The sequence below is a fragment of the Cnephaeus nilssonii genome (genome assembly GCF_951640355.1).
Source record: "Cnephaeus nilssonii genome assembly, chromosome: 8".
In the NCBI taxonomy this organism is placed as follows: Eukaryota; Metazoa; Chordata; class Mammalia; order Chiroptera; family Vespertilionidae; genus Cnephaeus; species Cnephaeus nilssonii.
This window is the reverse complement of record NC_137079.1, coordinates 27,667,423-27,692,711: the sequence shown is the minus strand read 5'-3', so window position 1 is coordinate 27,692,711 and position 25,289 is coordinate 27,667,423. Positions and strand designations below refer to the sequence as shown.

At 42.2% G+C, this 25,289-nt stretch overlaps 1 protein-coding gene across 8 annotated transcripts in view; it reads right to left on the bottom strand.

Annotated features, from left to right (window-relative positions):
- Positions 1-25,289, bottom strand: part of PSD3 (pleckstrin and Sec7 domain containing 3) — a 517,431-nt gene that overhangs the window by 385,510 nt on the left and 106,632 nt on the right. The gene's annotated exons all lie outside the window — the stretch shown is intronic.

The window sequence follows — 25,289 nt, the reverse complement described above, 5'->3', positions numbered from 1 at the left end:
GATGACTTCCAAATCTATATTCCTAAACTCTTGACATCCACTTCCATCATTCTTTCAATTACTCAGGGGTGGAATATCAGAGTCATCTTTCACTCCACATAAATTCAGTCTTGAAATGGAAAGGACATATTTCTAATAATTAGTTTATTCATCTATCAACATATGTGTAGAATATCTACTATGTACAACACTGGAAAACATAGTAGAGAATGAAAGAGACAAAGTTCCTACCTGGTGGAGCTTACAGTCTAGTGGGGGAGGCTGACAATAAACATCTGCACAAATAAGCATATTAAATAATAGAAAGGAGTAAAGAGAGCTATGAAATAAAATTAAGCAGATCAAAGGTTTGTGAGTGACTTGGTGGGGAGATCTATTTTAGTTAGGGTGCACTGAGGAGGTGATATTTGAGCACAGATCTGACTGAATGAGGGAATATGCCACACAAATTGCTTGGGAAGAGCCTTTCAGGCACAGGAAGCAGCATGCAGAGATCATGAACTAGAAACAGCAAGAAGACCACGTGGTCAGTCAGTGCAGAGAACTTAAGGAGAGAGGCATGACATGCAGGCAGGAAGCTGGGTCATTGAACCCCAAGGCCATGGTAAGAGTTTGGATTTAAATTTTCAGTGTGGCAGGAATACCTTAAAGAACTTTAAGTTTAAGAATAACTGGGCCTGCCTAGTCAGTGAGGCTCAGTGGTTGAGTGTTGGCCTATGGATCAGAAGGTCACAGTTCGGGTTGTGGGCTCAATCGCCGGTGTGGGGTGTGCAGGAGGGAGCCAATCGATGGTTCTTTCTTATCATTGATGTTTCTATCTCTTTCCCTATCCTTTCCTCTCTGAAATCAATAAAAATATATTTTAAAAAATAAAATAAAGAAATCCATAAGCTATAAAGTTTTATGGAAATCTAAGTTACTATATTTAAGTGAATTTCATTGCAGAAGTGCAATCAAATATTTTCTAATGTGCTATGTCACTGCAAAGCTATCATTGCTGGAAAGGCTGCACTCTTGACTTTACAGGGCCATACACACAAAGACAGCTAGAAGCTATAAGTCAATATGTGTCAGATAACATGCTGGACTATATGGCCAGAAAGCTTTCGTATAGATGAGACTAGAGCAAGGGTATGTCCCAAAGTGCTCCGAGCAACCAGTACTCCTCTCTGTTTTGATCTTGTCAGCGAAAACCTTCTCCATTTTCTCTTTTCTCATTAAAAAGAAACCAAAAAGCCTTGATTGCTGATAATGTTTCAAAATTGTGCCTTTCCTATGTGGTTGTATAGAGAGTTAAAGAGAATAAAGGAACGGATTTGAAGAAGGGAGACAAGACAAAAGAGACAATCAAAACTGCATTTTGTTTTAAATTCTCTGTTGGGTTCTTTAACGTGTACATTTTCGTAATGCGAAGCTTTATATGAAGTCCATCATCAAAGAAACTCTAAGGGAAAAAGAGAGTTTCTCTTTTCATTAAAATTGTTTTATTTTATGTGTATGTGTTTATATGGGAACAAAACAAAACTGATGAGAAACAGCTGGATGAACATGTGGTTTCAAACACGTTACATAACAAAAGAGAAGAAAAAGATTCAGATTCCCACATTGCACCTAACATATGGTATTTCATCCCTGTAGGCTTCTGGTGTGTGTGTGTGTGTGTTTTAAAGGATATCACATTCCACAGTGATTTCTCAGGTGACCCAGCTTCTAGGATTACATTCTGCAAAGTATTTACCTCCCATATGCTTAGTGAAACGTGGAGTGAAGCTATCATATAAGTCCTTAGCATGTTCTCCAAGCAAACCCAGGCACATATTTAAAAGCAAAATGTCAAGCATGATAAATCTGGGTCTATAATCTATAAAGTGGAAAAAAGCACATGTTACAGCAGAAGATCAGTGATTGAAATATCAAAAACCTTCAATTCTATGCCGTCAGCGTAGGTGTCTATAAAGTTGACCAGGTCTAGACACCAACGGAACTTCTGCAGTTTTCTTTTAAAAAAAAGTCTGAGACATAAACAAGAAGCACCCCATGAAAGTGCTTTTTTCATGAGTTACTAAAACTCAAAATAAGTGAATTCATGAGAGCTGAGAGCTGAAAAGAGTATCATAAATCCACATGATGCTCTTGAGCGCAGGCTTGGGCATTTTAATTTTATGCATAATGCTGGAGTTTGCTGCCAAGGGTTCAATTTCTCTCTCTTTTTTAATTGAATTAAATGCCTATGAAAGAATCATACTTCCTAAAAGGGAAGCACAACTTTGCAAGAATAATTGCTCTCATCTCCACTTAAATACAACCTCCATCTTGGTAAGAGTGAATAAAGGAATGTCCTACCAGTGAGTTGGCCAATAATGCACATAGGAGGGAGTTGCTCACAAAACGATATGGTCCGTAGCTGGTCCTACCTCCTCTCCCCCCAAACCTGGTTTCCATCCATGAACTACACTGACCTTACAGAAACAAAAAAGTCTATTAAAAAACAAATGGGTAGGCCGAAACCGGTTTGGCTCAGTGGATAGAGCATCGGCCTGCGGACTAAAGGGTCCCAGGTTCGATTCAGGTCAAGGGCATGTACATTGGTTGCGGGCACATCCCCGGTGATGGGTGTGCAGGAGGCAGCTGGTCGATGTTTCTCTCTCATCGATGTTTCTAGCTCTCTATCCCTCTCCCTTCCTCTCTGTAAAAAATCAATAAAATATATTTAAAAATAAATAAATAACTCTTTCTTAAAAAACAACAACAACAAATGGGTAGAATAGAAAAGAGTAAAGATCCAAGACTTGAAGCATATTAACCAGGAGATCAAATCTGTGTTCAGCATCAGACCACACATTTTTGTCAAATGGTATAGATTGGCAAATAGCATATTTAGCCAAAATAGCTGTGGTAAGAATTCATGTGTGGAATCATGATATGTAAACAAGATTTCAAAAACAGTTTTAGTGGTAATTCAGGGTCAAAAACCTTTCCATGTACTCTGATATTCAACCAAACAGAGCTCATAAACAACCCTCTCATCTGTAAGTGCTTTCAAGGAGCGGAGGCACCACACATTCCGTGCAGTGGCTGATGTCCCTGTGGACTTGACAAATCCAAGCTGGGAGAGAAATGAGATCCAACCTATAACTTTTGTAGGCTACTTTTTGGTTCACAGCTGAGGGTAAAATGCCATGACCACACATTGTGATAAATCTCAAATACTCTCACAGGCATTAACCACATTACGATTTTTCTGCAGGACCTGAGTGTTTTTTATTTTCTGCTCTACGTGCTGCTGGGCAGTATCCCAGCACGGGCATGGGAGCAGCTGCCTCTGGGAATCCGGGTTAGGGACTGTGTTCAACCCCTGCATTTGAGACCAGGTATGAATTTGTGCTGCATGGATGATCTCTAAAAACCTGCTTTTCGTTCATGGTTCTCAGTGTGGTTCCTTCTTGTCAATATCTATCACTTTCATTGACTACCCCTTATCTCAGCCATCATTATTACATCATAATTAAGTTATTCTTCTAGTATCCTAGATGCTTTCCCTCCCCTTTCAAATCCATACTGTTTACTAATGCCAGCCTATATCCCCAATCATTGCATTTCCTTCCTCTGAGCCAGGCTGGTGTAACGCAAAGATCCTGGGCTTTGGGGCATCAGATGGAATTCAAATCTAGGCTCCATTTTTAATTAGTCTAAACAAGTCACTCCATCCTTAAACTCATTTACTAATCTGTAAATGTGTTAATCCCCACATGGTTGTTGAATAGGTTAAGTAAGATTATATCAATTATATCATAGAAAGCATCTAGCACAGTATCCAGCTTATAGCAGATATTAAATGAATGTAAATGAATATCTGGTCTTTTTCACTATATTTACTGTTTTTAGCAACTCATTCCATAGTTTTTAATCTAGTCACCAAGACCTTTAATACCCAGGCCTTGGTTTTTAGGAGTTTGCAGTCTAGCGAAGACAGGACAAAAATAATTACAATAAAACTTAAAAAGTACTATGAGGTTGAAAGAATTATGAAAGTATGATGAGAATCTTGCTCTGTGGTGTACCATAAAGCTTCATAAAAGAGATTCTTCAAGGATAAATAGTAGTTTGGTGGAGAGATGGGAAAGCTATGTAGAAAAATGTGAAGGCTTAGGTGTGTTTGAGAGAGGAGAGAGAGAGAGGGAGGGAGGGAGGGAGGGAGGGAGGGAGGGAGGGAGGGAGAGAGAGAGAGAGAGAGAGAGAGAGAGAGAGAGAGAAGAGAAGAGAAGAGATTTTTAAAAGATGTTAATGTTCAAATTATGAAATCCTTGAATACCATTATAAGAGGTTTGGATCTTATTCTTACAGGCAATAAGGAAAACATCTTAAGCAGAGGATGACATGAAACCAGAGGATTCACAGTTCCATGGGAAAAGTTGGCCAAAGTGCCTAGTTATTCCTTTTATTTTGAATATATAAAAAGTATTAAGGGAATTGAGCCTGAGAGTAACCAAACATCACTGAACATGGCCAAGCATCTTTCCTGGGAAAATAATAAGCATTTCTAGCAGCAACACAGAGCTCTTGAAATAGCAGTCCCCGGTAGCTGTTTTCTAGGACTGATTCTACAAAGATCACCCAAGTGATTAGAAAACTCTCTGCTCCTGCAGAGCTGAAGTCTTTTTATAGAATGAGAGAAAGCTAATAAGGAACTCTTAAAAAAGGAAGAAAGCAAAAATATCTAGCCATCTGTTTCAGCCCCAAATCAGGTAGTGCTGGGAGGGTTGAGAGGAAGCTATTAACAATTATTGGGGACCTTCCAGGTGCCAGCATTATGCTAGATGCTTTTCTCATTATCTCATTCAATAACCTGCCAGGTGGGTGTTTTTATCCCCAGTTGAACTCAGAGTTTGCATCAGTCTAATCATTGCTAGATTCTCAAATATTTCCCTTTACATCTTTGTTTTGGCCATAACCGTCACCCCTTATGTTCTGTCTTTAGTAGATGGTTACCAAGAACAATTGACATCAATTTTAAGTTTAGTTTGGGGAACCAAACTTTTACTGGAATTGTCCAACAGGAGACAAGAGAATATTGGATAGAACAAGAATGAATTAACTACATTTTACACTCTCAGACCTGATGGGGATCCTGGTTTACCTATCATTTTAGTGTTGACCTATTTCCTTTCTTGGGCCATCGCGTATTCAATTAACAAATACGAGCTAAGTTCCCAGCACCATGCATCTGACTCAGGTCAGACCTAACAAAGGCCATGCCTACTCCTTCTCACTCAGTCCTGGCACCGCACCCTTATCGTTTCCTTCTGCCTCTTGAAATGCCCAAGTGGAACCTTGCCTTGAATTTCCAAGGCAAGCTAAACTTCTTTTTTCTTCCAAGTTTGATGCAACGTTGGATCACTCAAACAAAAACTCCAGATGCTAATCCTTATAGTAAGATCTGATGAGGTTTTGTTAAAACTGACAAAAGAAGTTTCAAAGAAATACTGTTGACACTGCTGAACAGTATTTAACACTGAAGTATAGTAGCATTCAAGTCTTGGCAAGTGAAATGGTTGGTGAGTCCTGTATTAGAAGAAAAGGCATTAAACTGGACAGGGACAGGGACAGAGTTCTCAGGTGTGAGCCTCAGGTGAACACTTGTCTTTGATCAAGTGTGGTCTCTACTCAACTTCAGCTCACACAGTACCTGGAGAGTTGAGGGTTAACTCTTATAGCTGGCAGCCCTGGGACCAACAGCTGCCAGCAATTACATTTGTCAGCATATCCTCTGCAAACCCCCCATACCTCCTTGGGGCTCACAGCCAGCAGGCCTCTTATTCCTGTGTTTGTGGGGACATAAATCTGTTTGCAGGAAGCAGGAACTAAGCTAGGTGCTTGAGCAGATGAATTACTTAAGAGCCTCAGCAGAGAAATGCAGTGCCACTCAGCTGTTTATTTGCGAATGACAAAATGCACTGCTGGTTTGCAAGCCTGGAGGTCTCTAACTCTGCAGTTATTGGCACCCTGGGGCAGCCCTCATGTGCCTCCATGTGGCCTCCAGGCTACAGCAGTATGAGTGCCTTGTGCAGATTACACCACAAGCAAGGGACTCAGAATCATGTATGTGGAGGGGCCATAGGATGCTCATTCATCATAAAAAATCTCTGGTGCCAGATGGTAAAAATCCTGCCCTTAGGGATTCCTGCCCTGGGATAAGCATCACTCTTCCTGCAGCCTTCTTCCTGGGATGCAAACCTCTGGGATTAGGAGTGTGTGGGAGACAGATAATTGGAAGAAAGGACAAAGATGAGGGAGATGGGGAGTAGGGGGGGGGGGGGGCGGGGAGGAAGGAAACACAACCATTGCTTCCCCCATATAACTACACTGTTGAGCCCAAAGGGCAGGGAACACATCTGTCTACTTACTGCTATTCTCTCTGGCACAAGGTAGACATTCAACAGGGGCGTGTTGAATGGTGCAAATTAATAGGCAGGGAAACAGCCCTTTCTTCCCTAAGAATGGGAACTCATTAAAACAAGGGTCCCAAGGTGCCCCTGCTCCAGGCAGAAGCTGGCTGCCACCCTCCCTTAGGAATGACCCACGCCCTAAAGTTTCTGCTGTCGGATGACATCTAGTCACAGTATGGTTTAGTTCTTGAGTGTCTTGTGGTTAGACTTTTTTTTTTTTAATGAAGCACCATGCAAACCGCCTTTTATCCTTGGTTATGCAGCAGCTCCACTGACCGACCTGCCAGCATCCTTGGCTTGCCCGAACCTAGAAACAAGCAGTATGTGCACATCCACAGACTTCAAAGAACAGGGAAGACAGCTTCTAGTTCATTCTCCTGGAGCATCACCCAGCCAGGGTGAGACCAGGCTTAATGGCTGCCCTCTGGGACTGAAATTAACCAAAATGCCAGGGAGTCTGGTGGGACAAGGGAGCCAACCCCTTTGGCTCTTCAAAGAGAAGTGGCCCCACCCTCTCCTACAGGCCACAGAGCCTTGGCAGACCTATCTCCTTGGAGCCAAGAGCAGCTAGCGACGTTTTTTATGGGATCTATTTATGAGGGCAGGGTGTACTTTGTCTCCCCATTTAGAGCCCACACCTTTGAAAGTCAGACTCCTGAAGAAATGGTTTACTGCCCTCAGCATGATAAAAATTATTTAACTTCCAAAGATATATGGGTAAGATGGTGAAAGGTGCTCAGCTGCTGAATTAATATTTTATGTCCTTCAAGCAATTTCAGTGCCAAAGTGCTAGCTTATATATCTTTGTAAGAAAAATGAGAGAGAATAAACAGAGATAACTCCAAATCATCAACATGGCCCATAAACAGGAGACCTGTGAAATGTGAGTTGAAAGATGTAGAGATGTATTTTGCTTAAGAACCAATGTGCAACTTCATTTACAAACTAGAGAAAACTGTCACTACTAGAGTCAGCTTTATTCCATGTGAGCAGGGAAGCAAAGAAACTTAGGTTTTCTCATTCTACATAGATGTGGTAGAGCTCCATTAGGCTCTGTATTAGTTTGCTAGGCTGCCGTAACAGCATATCACAGACTGGAGGGCTTAAATAACAGAAATTTATCTTTTCACGGTTCTGGTGGCTAGAAGTCCAAGATCAAGGTATGAGTGAGTTTGGTTTCTTTTGAAGCCTCTTTTCTTTTTTTCCCCCAGAATGTCTCACAAAACAGCAGAATATACCTCTGAAGACAGGAAGCAAAAGAGGCTTCTCTTCCTTAGTTTACAGATGGCCACCTTCTTGGTCTCGCATAGTCTCTGTGTTGTCTATATCCTAATATCTTCTTATAAAGGCACCAGTCATATTGGGTTAGGGTCCATCCATATGACCTCACTTTACCCTAATCACCTCTTTACAGGCCCTATCTCCAAATACAGTCACAGTAAGAGGTATTGGGGGTTATGACTTCAACATATGAATTTGGACACAGTTCAGCCCATAATGGTCTCCAAAGGAGATGATACTCTTCAAGAAGGAGAGAGGAGAGTATCTCCCATCAGTTAGTCCTACACAAGCAGGAGGTCAGGAATCCCTTAAACCTAAGTTATATGTGTGGATGAACTTTCTGTGCTTCCAAGACTTCCCTGTGCCTCTAAAATCTGAAAGAGGATGAGGATGCAAATAGCTTTATTTTCTCATCTAATTAAAAGGTGAAAACCTAGGTATTTTCTCTCCTCGGCTCCTAAGGCTGCATTGACTAGTGAGACAGCAGAGTAGCCTGGCAACCTCCTGAGTCTGAAGCCAGGCTCTGCATTTGAATGCCATCCTTGCCACTTATTAGCTTAACCTCTTACTTGACTAACCCATTAATGAAAAAAAAAATCACGACAAAGGAAGGAATAGAACAATTAAAATTCTTAGTTCCAGCCAGTAACTAACAAAAAGTTGAGTCTTGGAGAAGCCAGGATTTTGAAAACATAACACTTCTGTTCAAACATGCCAGCCAATTCGTGATGAAGATTGCAATAATTCTTAGATCAAGAACTCGTTAATTACTTATGATGTAGGTTAAGGAGGCCATGCCAGCCCTTCTATGTGATTCTTTGAGGTCTGCAATTTGCAAATTAGAAGAAAAAGGTTATAATTTAAGTGCCTCCATCACTCCTGGGCCTGTGAGGTGTGCCTGAATGTGCTCCTTGAACTAGCATTTTTAGACACAAAGTCTAAAAACACAATGACCTCTGTAGTCTAAACCCATTACCCACATGCTTTCTGTCAGACAAATAATGGCTCTGAGGCTTAGAAAAAATGAAAAAGATATGGAATTTTAAAAATGGGCTGAAAACCCTCTGTGGGCCAGGACCTAGTCATATATTTTCTCCCCACTGTCTGTGACCAGACAATGAAACCAAGCCTCAGGGAGAAAAGAGTTTACTCAAGGTCATTTGGCTCATAAGATTTGGAGATAGAACCCATGACTCCCAATTTCAAGTCCATTGTTCTTTCAATTTCATCAGAGTTGACCCCAAAACCCTCCCCACTGTTTCCCCCACACTTCAGCTAGATCATGTCCTACCTTTGCTTAAAGATCTTCAACAGTCCCATGGCTCTTCATGTAAATATACAGCTTCTTATCCTGGCCTGTGAAACACCTCTCTCCCCCCTCACACCCACTGGTGTCTCTCCACCTTACATGCATGCACTCTAGCTTTCTACAGCACCCCCATCCCAATACACATGCACACAATCCTTTCCTCTTGACAGAAAGAATGGGAGAACATAAGGTCCTCAGAGGAGAGAATACAGGGACAGAGTTATTTAGAGAAAGGCAAGTTTCTTATAAGAATAGGAGATGAAATAGGATATAAAGAGATTCATAATGATATTAGTGGCCTGGTGCACGAAATTTGTGCACGGTGGTGGTGGTGGGGGTTCCCTCAGCCCAGCCTGCACCCTCTTCAATGGAGGACCCCTTGGGGGACGTCTGACTGCCGGTTTTAGGCCTGTGGGATCGGGCCTAAACTGGCAGTCGGACATCCTTCTCGCAATCTGGGACCACTGGCTCCTAACCAGTCATCTGCCTGCCTGCCTGATCACCCCTAACTGCCTCTGCCTGCCTGACCACCCCTAACTGCCCCCCTGCCAGCCTGATCTCGCCCCCAACTGCCCTCCCCTGCAGGCCTGATCTCACCTCCAAATGCCCTCCCCTGCCGGCCAATTTGGTTCTGATTGGTCAGTTTCTATGCCAGTCAGCATCAAAAGCTCCACCTCCTAGAAAGCCATTGACTTCTCACAGTTCACCCAGATTTGGTTCTGATTGGCTGGTTTCGGTGCCAGTCATTGTCTCCGGGCCTATCCCAGGGCCTGATCAGAGAGGCAGGGTTGTTCAGCAGCCCCCAAGAAGGCCCAGAGAGAAACAGAGGTGTGGCTGCTGGCGAAGCCCAGAGAGAAAGAGAGAGGCAACAGCTGATCAACAGCTGCCATGGAGGCTGCGGATTAGACCCTGCCTCTCTCCTCAGGCCTCTCTTCGGGCCTCTCTCTGGGCCTGATTTGCAACCCCCTCAGCAGTCAGTGCTGGGTTGCCGCACTGGAACCGGCTGCAGTCAGTGCTGGGTCGCCACGGCAACCCAACACTGACTGCAGAACTGACTTTCGGTGTTCAGTCAAACCTTCGGTCAGTCGTTATGGACCCTGAGTTTTTATATATTAGGATGGTAAACATGCAAAGCACAATTAAGAATATAACCCATGATGAGGCCATGCTACTCAGAAGCATCTTGGACTAAAGATCATCTTGGCCTATTCTAGCCTAGGTCTACTACATGCCTGGAGCTGGAGCTGGCAAGTTGGTGTTTGCCCACCAATGTACCTCGGGTCACCTGGCTTGTGGGCTCATGTTGTCCTAGGCTCAAGGGGAAGTACTCATCGTTCTAGTGGTGAGCACAAATATATGATAGAGATCAGGGAGTCAAACTTGTGTAGTTAAAAATACTTCCTGATACAAGAATTAGCCTGCTCAGTCAAGGTGACTCAGTCTGGCATCTACTCAAAGAAAAAAAAAAAATATATATATATATACACACACACACACACACACACACACACATACACACACACACACACACACACACACACACACACACACACACCAAGGACAACAGCATGGTGAAATGAAGTCTTAGGACATGTGTTGCTACTCTTAAGTTCACAAATGTTGAGTTTGTTGAAATCTCTAGAAAATAATAAAATGAATGGGGTCCCTCCAATTAAGAAGAGCTCTAGAAGCAACCAGGGTGCTGGATTCTGGATGACAACTGCATTAAAGACCTTCCTTTTTGTTTGTTTTGTTAATCCTCACCCAAGGATATTTTTTCCCATTATTTTTTTAAAAGAGAGAGTGGAAGAGAAGGAGGAGGTAGAGCTGGGGGAGGGGGCGAGGGGTGGAGAGAGAAACATCAATGTGAGAAGGACACATTGATTGGTTGCCTCCTACACCACTGAGCCACACTGGCTGGGCTCTTTTCTTTTGTTGTTGTTAATCCTTACACAGGGGTATTTTTTCCATTGATTTTTAGAGGAAGAGAGGGTGGGGGAAAGAGAGCGCAAGAGAAAAACATGGGTGCAAGAGAGACACATAGATTCCACATGAGCCCTCAACTGGGGCCAGAGATTGAACCTCCAACCCAGGTATGTGTCCTTGACTGGGAATTGAACCTGTGACCCTTTGGTGTTCGGGCCAATGCTCTAACCACTGAGCACATCAGCCAGGACTGCTTCAGATTTTTCTAAGAGCAATTATACTTTACAGAAACACCAAGGCCCTCAGTTCGGCCTAGTTTAATTAATGCAACAACCTAAGAGGCAGTTCATAACTAACAACACTTCTACTTCATTAATGACTTATAGAGGTTTTCATTTACATCACTAGTCCTGGGGTGTAAAGACTAAGTTATGTATTTCAATCTCAAGATAGCCAGAAATGGCAAAAGGTTCAGAAAGGTTAAGTGTGGATGATGCTTAGGACAAAGGGCAATGATGAAGCAAAACTACACAATTAGGACCAGTATGTTGAAATCCCAGACCCAATGGAATCTACACCCCATTCTGTGACCTGTGGCCACAGAGATTTAATCTTCTGAGTGGTTCCTTTTCCTGTATTCAGATTACATTAAACATGACTAGAAAGCCATTCCACTAAACAAAGGTAGAAACAGAATTCAATACCATTCAACTTCAGTCTCCATGCCGATGCATAAGGCAAGAGAACACATTGCTTCTCAAGTTCATCTGCTCTTCTGGTAAAAATGCTGCCACACACCTTATTAAAGACACATCCCACTGAAAGATATTACCTTTAAAATCTATGTTTCTTGGTCTGATTTTTCTCCTCCAAGTTAAATGCTATGCCCCCCGACCCCCCTTGCTGTTCTTTGAATTTGAATCTCATTTAAATGTGATCATTTATAGCAACTTTCTCATGGAATAACTTCCTTCCCTTTCATCTTTTTCAAATACAAGCAGACAAAAGATATTATTTCAATGCAAAATCTAACACTCAGAAGCCACAAAAGAAACCTGTTGTGGCCCTCTGGGCAGTTTGTTAGGGTGCCCGCTTTGCAAATAAAGGAAGTTGACCCTCCTATACTCTAATTACTCAGGCCTGCCAGAATCTGGATGCCCGAATATTTGTGTTAAATCTAAAATGTGTCTTGGAACTGTTCCTCTCAGCAGAAGAGAAGCAAGCCAGATTTTTGACTCACTGTATAATGACAAGGTAAAGAGAAGGCTCCTGATGGAAAGATTGGACAGATTCCACCTATGCAATCTCATAGCACAGAAAAATGCATGGGCAAACCAAGATATGGCTAAGTGGAGTCCTTGTTAGCAAGGCAGTTGCTATCATTTTCAAATTTCAACAGACAGCAAACATTCCATCAGACTCCAAAATACATACCGTGTCTGTACACTTTTTCCATTAGCAGTCTGGCTTTCTCACCAGCTGTTTCAAATCCCTTCCCTGGTTTTCTAGTTTTCATATTCTGAAGCTAAGTGAACATTGATATCTATCTGGTAAAAATACACCTGAATATCCCTCGTTAACCCCTTCCTTGGTTGCACAGATTCAAAACAAATGAACAAAGACAAAAATAAAAAACAAAAACAGAAATATAAAAATGTAATGAAGGGATTCACCGTGTCAACATTCACAGAAAGCAGTGGGTAGAAGCTTGTTTTTCTCCCCAGATCCCATCTGATCCCCCAGGCTATTGGTGATGACCTGGGCTTGCTCTTCATGAAGACAATATAAGCTCTTAGACAAGGCTAGGATCTTTCATCTTGCTGCCACCAAATTCACTTGCGAGTCTGCCTCTGCACACACCTCTCTTGATAGCTTTTGATGAGCTCCTGGTGCCATTTCATCTCTCTTCTTCACAAATGGTGTCTACTTGGTTCTACCTGTGACTCTGAATCACCAATACCCACTCACCAGTATTGCTCTCACTGGCATACAAACATATTTTACTGTGTCTTTATTCATCCTCCATTCACTGCCTCAATTATCTTCTCTTTCACAGCCAAATCTTTCAAATGGTGTATGCACACTGCTCTTCATTGACTCTTTAATCCACTAGAATTTGGCTTCACTCCCATCTTTCTACCAAGATTTCTCTTTTCAAGGTCTCCACATTGCCTCATCTTAGCAGTGTTAGCCACAACGAACCCTTCAAGTTTCTATGACACCAAAAATTGCCTTCCACTCTGCTGACTCCTTCCGTGTTCCTTTCTGGATCCGGGACTCAGATTCAACTGGTCTGTGCCAATTTGGCTATCCCCGTAGCTAAAATATTGAAATACTTCACACCAGTTGTAAACAGCTACTGTCCTGAGCACTCCTGCCCCGGCCCCCCTGCTGTCTTGGCCCCTCTTCTGGACCCTGATAAACATTTGCTTAATCCAGCATGGCAGGGGCCTCGAGGACCCTGTTTTAGGATTGCCACTGGCATCTGCTCTGATTGGCCAATGTCTGTGCCCAGCCCTTGTGACGCCTCTGCCCAATGCCTTGTTCCCGAACTTAAGTTCTTTATCCCCCACATCCTCCCCCTGAGTAATCTCATCTATGTCTCTTGATTTAAATGTCTCCAATATGCTGATGATTCCTAAATTTTTATCTTCAGTTCAATCCTCTCCCCAGAGTTCAATATCTTCCCTGACATTTCCTATCTGATGGACTCTGAGACATCTCAGATTTTACACATCCCAACTGAGCTCTAATTCACCACCTGGGGCCCCCATACCAGCTGATTTGAAGGTAGTCTTTGCCACAGCCCAGTTGCTCAGGATTCTTCCTTTACCCTCATTCAAGTCTTCAGTTTGCTTCCATCTTCTGTCAATTCTACTCCCCAAATGTATTTCAAGTTTATTTTCCTAGCATCTCTCTCCTGAACCACTGAATAGCCCCAAACTATGTTTCCTACTTTGGTTCTTGCCCATATCCAGTCTGTTTTCCTTGCAGTGGTCAGAGTGATCTAAAAATACACTGAGTGGCCAGATTTTTATGATCTCTGAACGCATAATAATCTGGCCACTCAGTGTACTTATGTATAAGGGAAAGCTTGCAAATTTTGATATGTCAAGGGATCAGGAGATAGTGGCCCCCAGACTCTGGCTAGTAAGTCTTCTGCTTCTTTCTAACTACCCACAATGCAGTTCTTATACATGGAAAAACCTTATTTTAAAATCCTAACTCTGTGGTCAGACTACACTGAGTGGCCAGATTATTATGCGTTCAGAGATCATAATAATCTGGCCACTCAGTGTATATATCCTATTACAGTATTCTCCTGCCCCAAACTCTTCAATGACTTTCCATAGCACTTGGCCACCGTTTCATTGTCACCCATAGTTCATTGACAGACTTCTAATGTGCCTTTCTCTTTTCTCACCCTTGTAAGTTGCAAGGAGAAAAAGTTAAAGGTGAGAAGCAGGCAAGCTGACTGTCCTGGAGCCTGATGGAAGGGAGACTTGGGGACTCGACCACAGTCCTGGAGGTCATACCTGAAAGCCCAGATTGCACTGTAATTGTCACTGCTCCCCAGAGGCCAGAAGACAAAGGATACACTCTGGGCCCTCTCCTCCCCAGCATGAGGGAAGATGGATTCCAATTTTCAGAGACTGCCTCGTCCTCTGAAAACCTTTCCTTAATCTACCCCACCGGCATAAGGGAAGAGTGGCAGAATACAGGACATACGAAAGCTGCTCTCTTCTGGTGGTGAAGGTTGGGATGTCTACTGAGAGCAGGGAGAGAGCCTCAGGTCAGGCACAAGATGGAAGTGGAAGGGTTTAGTGAGACTGCTTCTTGCAGACGGGCTGGAAGGACAAGAAGCTATTGTCGACATTTTTCTAGTACGTGTATAATTCAAGTAAGCACAATTTTCAGACTTACAGGTGAATTTTATTTACTTTTGAAAAAATATATATTTCTAAGGAGAAACAGGATTAGACTACATTGATATTTTAGAGATATAAACTAAATTAAAGAATGATGTCAGTTGATCCAGCTAAATTATGGCCCGTGTTCCTTTGGTGGCAGCAGTGATAGCAGTGCCCAAAATGTGAAATCCACAAGTATAAAAATTTTAAAAGAAAACAAGTGAAAATCCTGTGATGTGAGATTAGATAAAGAGTTGTTTTTACATACTATTCCATTAGCATGGTCTATAAAAGAAAAAAGTGATAAATTGTAGTCCATCAAAAAATAAAAATCTTGAGGACTAGGTTCATAGATCATTTGGATTGGTGAGCACATGGAGATTTGGGGAGAGAGGTGCCCATGGGTAGGGCATGGAAGCTCTGTGCCCTTTCCCATACCTTGCCCTGTGCATCTCTTCCATCTAGCTATTCCTGAGTTATATCCTTTTATAATAAACTGGTAATCTAGCTGACACTCCAAGAGGGCAGGGTGGGACCATACCTGCTTTGCTCCCAGAATGTCCCCAGCACCTACCACAGGCCCTGGAACATCATAGGCACCAAAAATGCATCATTTGCATGAATAAAGACTGAGTGACTGAAATAATTCTTTCAGCTACAGGCACAGAGGATCTTCTAACGATGGGGTCAGAAGCCACCAGTTCCTGAGCTGAAGCTGAGAAACTTGGCCGTGTGTGACGCTCCTCTCCCCTCCTGTGGGAAAGCCCCGGAGTTGCTCTTCTTTCCCTAAGTCTGGCACCCAGTGTTCTGGGATCTACCTTGTGCACGTGGCCAGGGAGAGGTAGAAAGAGGGATAAAGCACAGGCCTGTCTTTGAGGAGCTCACAGCCTACTGGTGGAGGCAGCCATGTCGGTACACAGAGACACCACAATCCAGAACGGTATACAAGTCACTGCGATGATGGACCATCTACCATCTGTCGGAGTAAATAACTGCCAACAATTGGGCGTGGAAGCTCTCAGCAGAGTGAGGACACTCTAGTCTTGGCAGTTGGCTTAAGCCTCCTCATGTAGAACACACCAATTAAGGGGACTATTAGGCTTCCTTTAGAAGTGGGATTCATTAGAAGAAAATCTTGTAGACTGTTTCATCCCAGAACATGTATTTGGATAACCCAGAATAGTGATTTAATTGGAGGATTAAAAGCTCATTGAAGTAGAAAAAAATAAGTTAAAAACAACTTCTGTTCTATGAAAGACACTGTTAATAAAGCGAAAAGAGCTGTCCATTGTGGCTCAATGGTTGAATGTCGGCCCATGAACCAAGAGGTCACCAGTTTGATTCCATTCAGGGCACATGCCCAGGTTGCAGGCTCAATTCCCAGTAGGGGGTGTGCAGGAGGCAGCTGATCAATGATGTTTTTCTCTCATCATGTTTCTATCTCTCAATCTCTCTCCCTAAAAATCAATAAAAACATATTTTAAAAATTTAAAGAAGAAAATGAAAAGACAATCTACAGACTGATAAAATATTTACAAGCCACATATCAGACAAAGGACTTGTATTCAGAATAGATAAAGAATATGCAGAACTGAATAAAAAGGAAGAAAATACAATAAATGGGCAAAGAAAAAAAAGTGGCTAAAGGACTTGAATAAGTACTTCATTAATGAGGATAGCCATTAGGGAGGTGCAAACTAAAACCATGAGGAGAAACTACCATACACATATTAGAACGGCAAATATAAAAACAATGAAAATATCAAATCCTGGCAAGGACGAGGAAAAACACAATCTCTCATACATTGCTGGTGGGAGTGCAGAATGGTAGAGCCATTCTGGAAAAACAGTTTGGCAGTTTTTAAAATAAAAGTAAGCATACATTTATCGTATAACTCAGCAATCTTCCTCTTGAGTATTTTCCCTAGAGAAATGGAAACTTACGAACACATAAAAGCTGTATGTGAATGTCCACAGCAGCTCTATTCATAATCACCAACACTTTGAAGCAACCCAAATGACTTTCAAAGAGTAGATGGATAAAAAGAAACTATGGAACATCCATACAGTGGAATACTCAGCAATAAATGGGACAAACTGTTGATACATGCAATAACTAATAACTTGGTTTTATCTAAAAATAATTGGGATTTTCTGGGTGAAAGAAGCAAGTCTCAAAAGGTCACATACTTTATGATGTCATTTTTGTGACATTCCCGAAGATACAAAACTATTGTATTGAAGAACAGATCAGTGGTTTCCAAGGAGTATGGGTTGGGGGAGGGGGGGTAGGCATAACTATAAAGGGATAGCATAATGAGTTTATTGGTATGATGTAAACATATTTCCTGATTATGGTGGTGGTTGGTTGTACAAATTTATATATAAACTAGAGGCCCAGTGCATGAAAATTCATGCACTGGGGGGTTGGGGAAGGGTTTCTCAGCCTGCCTGTGCCCTCTCGCAGTCCGGGAACCCTCAGGGGATGTCCATCTGCTGGCTTAGGCCTGATTCCCCTGGGCCTAAGCTGTCAGTCAGGCATCCCTCTGGCAGGCCAGGAGCCCTTGGGGGATGTCTGACTGACGGTTTAGGCCTGCTCCCCATGGGGAGTGAGCATAAGCCACAGTCCGACAGCCTTAGCGCTGCCTAGGAGGTGGGAGAGGCTCCCGCCACTGCTGCTGCACTCGCAGCCATCAGCCCAGCTTGTGGCTGAGCGGAACTCCCCGTGGGGAGTGCACTGACCACCCAAGGGGCAGTTCCTGCATTGAGCATCTGCCCCCTGGTGGTCAGTGCGCATCATAGTGACCGGTAGGTCCACCATTAGGGTCAATTTGCATATTACCTTTTTATTATATAGGATTTATGTATATGTGTGTATTAAATTCATAGAATTACATGAACACACACAAAAGTCAATTTTACTTTAATGATAATTTTTAAAGTGCCATCTACTCTACCAGCTAGGCCCAACTGAAATACCAACAGTATACCTTCCCTTTCCTTGAGTAGCAGTGATTAAACACATTGTATAAAGTCTACTGAAGGGTGGGGGGGCGGGCAATGGTAAGATATGTACACATATAATACCTTAATAAAAGGAAAAAAAAAGTCTACTGAAGTTTGGAGATGTTTTGGAATTTAGAGAACCATGCCAGTTCCTTATCTAAATATTTTTTATGGTGAGCAGCTCATCAGTACCTAGGCCAGTGGGTGAGAGGGGACCATCGCGTGGAGCACACCTAGAAGAAGACATTGCCATCTCAGTTCTCCATGGCTTTGGGGATCAAGGCAAAAACCCAGCTGGTTTCTGTTACCCATGTGAGACTAATTGAGGGATGGGAGCCAATAGCTTGTCCTTGTGGTCACTCTGCAAAGCAGAGTTGCCCAGCCTGAAGGGATACATCATGTACTGTTGGCAAAAGCCACAGGGAAGTTTGACTATCCTCCAGTGATCTTTGGGGCTGGTTAGCTGTATTGGAGTGCAATGCTGTCCATAAAAATTCTGTATGCCACCTACACTGAAATCTCCATTTTAGCAGAGACCATGAAAAACAGAATGACCAAAGTCTAAGTCATGGGCACTTCCCTCCACCCAAATAGCCCCCAGCTGTGGCTGAGTCTGACTGCATCATCACACCAGGAACCAGACCAGGGAATGGCGCCCCTTTAGAGACCAACAGAGGAGTGAAGGTATCCAGGCTTCCTGATTCAGTAGACTGCCTTCGTGCTCTGGGAAGATAGCTCCCTACTCCCCAGTTCTCTTGCTGCTTCTACAGAGGGTGCAGATCCAGGGAAAAAATGGGGAGATAATGAGGTCAGGAAAGCAGGGCATGTCAAGCTCTCCAACTAGCTATTCCCAACAGCAGCAGTAGCAGCAGCTCCTGAACAAAACCTTGCCCAAGCAGGCCTAGAGCAGGCCCAAGCTGTGAGAGATTTAAGCTTTTAGAAAAATCTAAGACTTAAACCAGTATCAGATGGGACTGAGATATTATTTTATTTTATGAGATCAAATAGATCCATCCTCCTCCTCCTGTCCCGGTACTTAGATAGGGAAACTATGAGAGCAAGTTTACTATCAGTTATTTTTAAAAAGCACACACATTTTCTATGTGTGTAAAGTGATGAGTTGAGACCTTCAATAACTCTCACAACAGGAAGAAGAAAGGCAAGGGAATATATTATGGAGATAGCAAAAGGAGAGAGACAGGAAAGAAACAACACTTCAGAGAAAGGTCAAGGCTCAGAGTCCCCTTCAGCTGCTGTGTTTAGCTTCCTGCCCAGGGTACTTGCAGGGGGCTGACTTCTGTCTTCTACATCCATGGGACCTTCTGGTTTGCTCTGTGCCCAGTGCTGCATCCCAAGCAATTGCAATGAGAACCAATGGATTAGCAAGTCTGCATGGGCTGCCGTCCAATCTGTGCTTGAGATGCAACCAAGGGCAGCCCTGAATGTCACTGACACGTGAAATGACAGACTTCATATTGTGTTATGGCGTTTAGAGGGCCCTAAAACATCAGGTTTTGTTGAGATGAGGTTTCTTTTCTTCCATATCTGTGTATAATGTCAGCTGAAGGGAGTGAATACATTTTGAAGTTTGGGGATTTAGGCAGTATATGGTTTCAGGTGACTAGAGGAAAATTTAAAATTTACCCACACTTTTAAAATTTAATCAAGTTTCCGGGAAGCAGCTTTAAGACTATCTATATAGAGATTTTGCTATCAATACTTACTTGTCAATATATAGAAATCAATAGCTTCACTTTGAGGATTATTGATTTCCTTATATCTAAAGTCACAGAGATCTATAAATTTTATACATATTTCAACACTAACATATTAATATGTCAATAGATCTTGTTAGTATGAATTATGCTTCCATTATGAAGCCCAACTGATAAATGTTTCACAATGTTATACCTATTTTTCATTGATAGGAGAATTTTTCTTTTCGATTCCCTCAATTATAAAGTTAACTAAGGGAGAAACGAGGGAAATGAAAGATGATACATGGAAACAACCAGTCATGCCAGGGCAGGAGGCTTAAGAATGGCAAGCAGCTCAGAAGGTGCCTGTCCCTGGTTATCTAGATCTCTTCCTTGGCAAGGTAACAACAGCCCCTTGTTGAAGGCTCCTGGATTATACCTACTGTGACTGGCCCTTTCTTTGTCCCCTTTCAACCAACAAAACACAGTAGGTCACATTCATTAGCCCGGGTTTCCTTCATAGCCTGGCATACTGGGTGCCAGCCTCCATCAGTGGCATCTGATCATGCCTCATTTATCCTCAACCCCTTCCCATTTTCCCATAACAGCACAAGGTGTCTTAAAAAGAACTAAGTGAAATCATAGTTGGCAGTCCTTAGAATACACACACACACACACACACACACACACACACACACACACACACACAAAACAAACAAGCAAAAGAGAGAAAATAATCTAGATGGTCAAGATCTTAATAGAGAATAATTTGGGAAATAAGGAAAGGACATGGTTAATAATTTAATCATTGGTGGCAAGAAAGAATTAACAAAATGACTCAGCCAACAAGTATGTTAGATTACAAATACTGTGCCTGAATCAGTAGATAGGTATTGCTATTTTGCTTGTTTGCTGGTGAATTTGTTAAATTATTCAGTCAAAGACATCACTTCCCAGACATTACACACATGGCTAACCCAGCTTAGAATGTTCCCCTTCTTACATCTTATTTTCTACTCCTCTCCCTTCCATCTTCTCCCCAAACTGTTGACAACTTTCCTCTATCCATCCTGGGTAAAATTCTCCACATATAATTATATTTGCTTGTGTAAATGCCTAACTTGCCTTTTAAGAGTCTTCCCAAGGGACCTGTAAATTCCTGAAGGACATTCACCATTTCTGACACTTCTCTCATTTCCTTCATTGCACCTCCCATATTTAGGGCACACATGAATTCCTTCAATTATATAAATATTCAATCTTGTATCTCTATAAGTGGGCAACTGAAAAAAATGCTATTTATTATAGACTCAGAGGACCCCTTGAATTATAGAGTTTGTGTCAGTTAATTGAACTTACTGTCATACACTGACCCTCACTCACTTTAGTGTTCCTCTTGCTCTGTTGGAAGTTGGAGAGAAAGGTGAGTAAAATGTGGCCTGTAAGCTCAGGATGCTTACAGCCAATAGGTGATCATAGGTCCACTCCCCATTGTGTAGATGAGGAAACTGAGGCTGAGAAAAGTAAAGCGACTTGCAAATTTATGCAGTGACAAGCAGCAGCCTACCACTGTTTCTCCAGCTTCAGCCTACATCATCTGCCCAATTTTTGTTACATATAATAACATCTGTTCAATTCCTAATATTTTCTACTTAAATGGTTAAAAAGGAATCTTTAGAATTATAAATTATAAATAAATGGCAAACTGCTGTCATTTTCTGTAAGTATATACAAATATTCACTATTTTACTTTTTGCACACCAATGTGAATATACTTAGCACTACTGACTGTACACTTAGAAATGGTTACGATGATAAATTTTACATCATTATACAAATATTCTTTAAAATACATAATTTTTTAAATAAAAATTTTAAAAGTTGTGTTACTTCTTGAAGTCCACTTTTTTGGAAGGTATTACATCAAAATCCATATTGACCAATCAGATAGATTAATGTGTATTTCACATAGATGTTAGTATATACATACATTATGACCCACATTTGAAAAATGAAATCTTTGAAGAAGTAATATCTATTTGATTAAATCTGTTTTGCTCCAAATGCAAAAAATAAAAACAAACCAAAACAAAAAAAAAACATAACCATTCAAAATCAGCCATGAAAAAAGTCTATTAGCCATGCAAAAGTGAATCTGCTAAAAGGTATTCAGCAAAAAACAATACAAAGAAATCAATTAGAAGGCATGTGTGAGACAGTAAGACTTGAAGAATTCAGAATTAGTTTAAAAAGGCAGAGGAAAAACAGCACTAATTTCTCTTTAGCAGTTTATTTAAACTTTGCTAAAATCAGGGTTGACAATTCTATTGACTCTGAAAGATTTTCCTATTGCTCTGTAGATAAAATAGTATAGTCTGAATACAGGAAAAAATAAGTCTTTATTAACCTAAATATTTTCTAAATTGGTCATTCTAGCTAGCTAATTTTAATTGAGTTTGCCAAAGATTAACAAGAAAATATTTTAATTTTAACTGTCATTGCTAAAACTAACTTTTGAAAAAATGAAGATATAACTTTCTGGCTTTCTGCTTTACTTATACAATCCCATTAATTCTTCCCACATTTCAGCAGCACAGGTATTATTATCTGCTTTGTGCAGATGAATGAACTGAGCTATCAAGAAATTAAGTAACTTGCCTGAAGACAAATAGTGAGTATAATAAGGACTCTCAGCCAGATCCATCTGAATTCCAAGTTTAAGCTCTTAATCCCGAGTGAAGCAGAAATGAAGTGCACAGACTCCTGAGGTGCACAGGTAGCAGGACAGTCCTTAGTCTTAAAATATAATGTGACAATTTCCCCTAAACTTGAGATACAACACAAACATAAATTCGAGTTAATTGAAAACTCCAGGTAGCTGAATTCTAATTCATTAAGTCTGAATAGCATGTAATTCCCAATAATAAAGGATGCTTTTGGTGTACATCTAGGTAAAGTAATATTGCACATGGGCATGCTTAAATTGCTTCTTTTGAAGTTAAGATGGAACGCTTCTAGTAATACTGAAAGAATCTAAATGCTGCCCATCTCCTAAATGTTGTCATCCCTAGCCAAGACATGTTCATATGAAACCTTTTAGAGCTCATCTTAAAATGTCAGGAATAACATTCCTCCCTCCCACCATTATATTTCCTTATTTTTCTTACTTTTCCCCTAAACATGTAATTCCAAGAATTGAGAAAAAGAACTTGTTAGAACCAATGCCTTTGTGACTTCAGCTAGGATTATTCTATGATTAACCTTTTGCACTCGGATGTCGAGTGTGACTCGACACGGTTAGCATGAGAATAAAGGAATCGAGAAAAAAGCAAGCGAGTACAAAGGGTTAAAACAGTCAGCATCTATATATATAAAAGGCCAATATGCTAAGTATCCGGCTGTCTGACTGGCTGCTGTGATGTGCACTGACCACCAAGGGGCAGACGCTCAGTGCAGGAGCTGCTGTGAAGTGCACTGGCCATTTGCAGAGAAAAGACCTGGTGCCCACCAAGTAACACTCAGCTTCCCCCAAGTGAGGCACAGGCCCTGCCACCACCCCAGAGCTATAGCCCACCAAATCACAGCCAATGCTGCTGAGATCCCATGGCGCAAAATGTGGCCCACAGCCCTGCCCAGCCTGGAAACGGTGGCTGTGGGTGCTGGGTAATGACGTCACGTAGCAACACCTGGCTTCCTCTCTCTAACGACTAGCCTTCTTGGAGTTTCTTCAGCCCAGGAACACAACTTGCTTTATAGCCAGGTGGAAACATTTTACAATTTAACCAAATGTCTGTGGAGCATTTTCCCATGCCTCATCTCATTTGATCCTCACAGAAGTCCTGGAGTAGGTAGATAGACTCGGTGGAATACTATTTTCTTTACATTAGCCGGAAAAAGGAGATTTAGAAAGCTTAGAAACTTGACACAACTGAAAAGAAGTAAGAAATGGTGGACCTTGAAAATGACTCAGGCTTTCTCACTGCACAGAATATAATCAAACACTGCTGCAGTTAAATATTTTACCATTTGTTCTCCCTGTGTGATCTACAATAATAATCTGCTTCGTACTGATATTCACTGCTGTGTTGCTGACAATTACCTGAAAGAGAAGTTGGGGTGCTTCACTGGGCTGGAAAAAGTTTAGCTAAATCAGAAATCAGGTCTAATTAAGCAAGTTTATCTATATATATATAAAGCTCTTGCTGGTGCCAATTGCACGCGTGTGTTTCGATCTGTCATTGTCGATCGTGAATTTGATTGACAGTTCTATGATAGAGAATGGGTGAATAGTGATATTAAAATATTTCTTCTAATTAATTTCCTTTCAATGTGCACGAATTTGTGCACTGCTGATGGAATGCCCTGCCTGCTCGGGGCCACTCACACTGGGGCGGGTAGGTCGCAGGTGCACCCCACAGCTTCTGTCAGTGCCTCAAGCCCCAGCAGCAGCAGCAGTGGCTGTGGCGAGGGTGGCGGTGCCCACATGAGCAGCCTCAAGCGGGCAGCACATTCTATCAGCGGCTGGCCCAGCACATGCTCATGGAGGTGCTATAATTGCCACCTGATAGATACAAGCTGGAATTTCACTAAAGTCCTTATAGAATTTTATTATTCAAGGCTTATTAGAAAATTAGATTATGCATAGGTTTATTTTGAGAAAAATTTAGTTTAAGGATGTTTTACTTCTCACAAACCCTATTACCTCTGACTGCATATAAACCATCCCATCTCCCTCTTTTCTGACTTTAGAAGCAGCTAGTTTTTCTTTCACAAATACACTACTACCTTAACGAACAGAGGGGCAACAAGAACACTCCTTTCCAAGTTCATGTGCAACCAATTGATGCTTTCTTCCAGCGTAATTTCACACAGTCCATCTTGCCCTGTAGGGTCTCTGACCCTGCTTTTTCTGTGGGCTTGTTCTGCTTCCCTTCTACCCCAGAGTCAGTGGAGAGCCTGGCGTACAACTACCTGCACACCTACCCAGGTGTTATCTCCAACCAGCTGTGAGCCTCCACCATGTTTTTCACCTCTGCGCTTGACTTCTTTAAGTAGAAACAGAGATAGATCCTACCTGCTGGGGTTCTTGTGAAGATTAAATGAAATAATGCACATAACATGATGACAGATAAGTGCTCAGCAAGTGTTAGCTGTTGCTCCTGGCAAGATGCTTTTCCTACCAATTTAAACCAGGCTAGGTATCCCCATTACACAGTTCTATAGCATCTTGACCTTCCTTGTGACACTTACCATACTTTTATTTATTAAATTTTTTAAAATATATTTTTACTAGAGGCCCAGCACATGAAATCATGCAGATAGGGTCCCTAGGGTCTAGCCTCCTGCGATCAGGGCCATCTTCTGCCTGTTGGTCAGTCCCCAGGCCGAATGCCACCTCCGCCGCTGGGCTGTCAGGATGCTGGGATCACCAGCTCATCCCCAGCTGCTCAGGGGCTCAGGCCTGTGGGAAAGCAGGCGCTGGCAACTTCACCTCCATGCAGATGTGCTGGGCCGGCCACTGATGGAACGTGCTGCCCGCTCGGGGCTGCTCACCTGGGCGCTGCCACCGTCACCACTGCCAGTGCTGTTGCTGCTGGGGCTTGAGGCACTGACGGAGGCTGTGGGGTGCACCTGCGATCTACCCACCCCGGTGTGAGTGGCCCCGAGCAGGCAGGGCGTTCCATCAGCAGCCAGCCCGGTGCATGTGCATGGA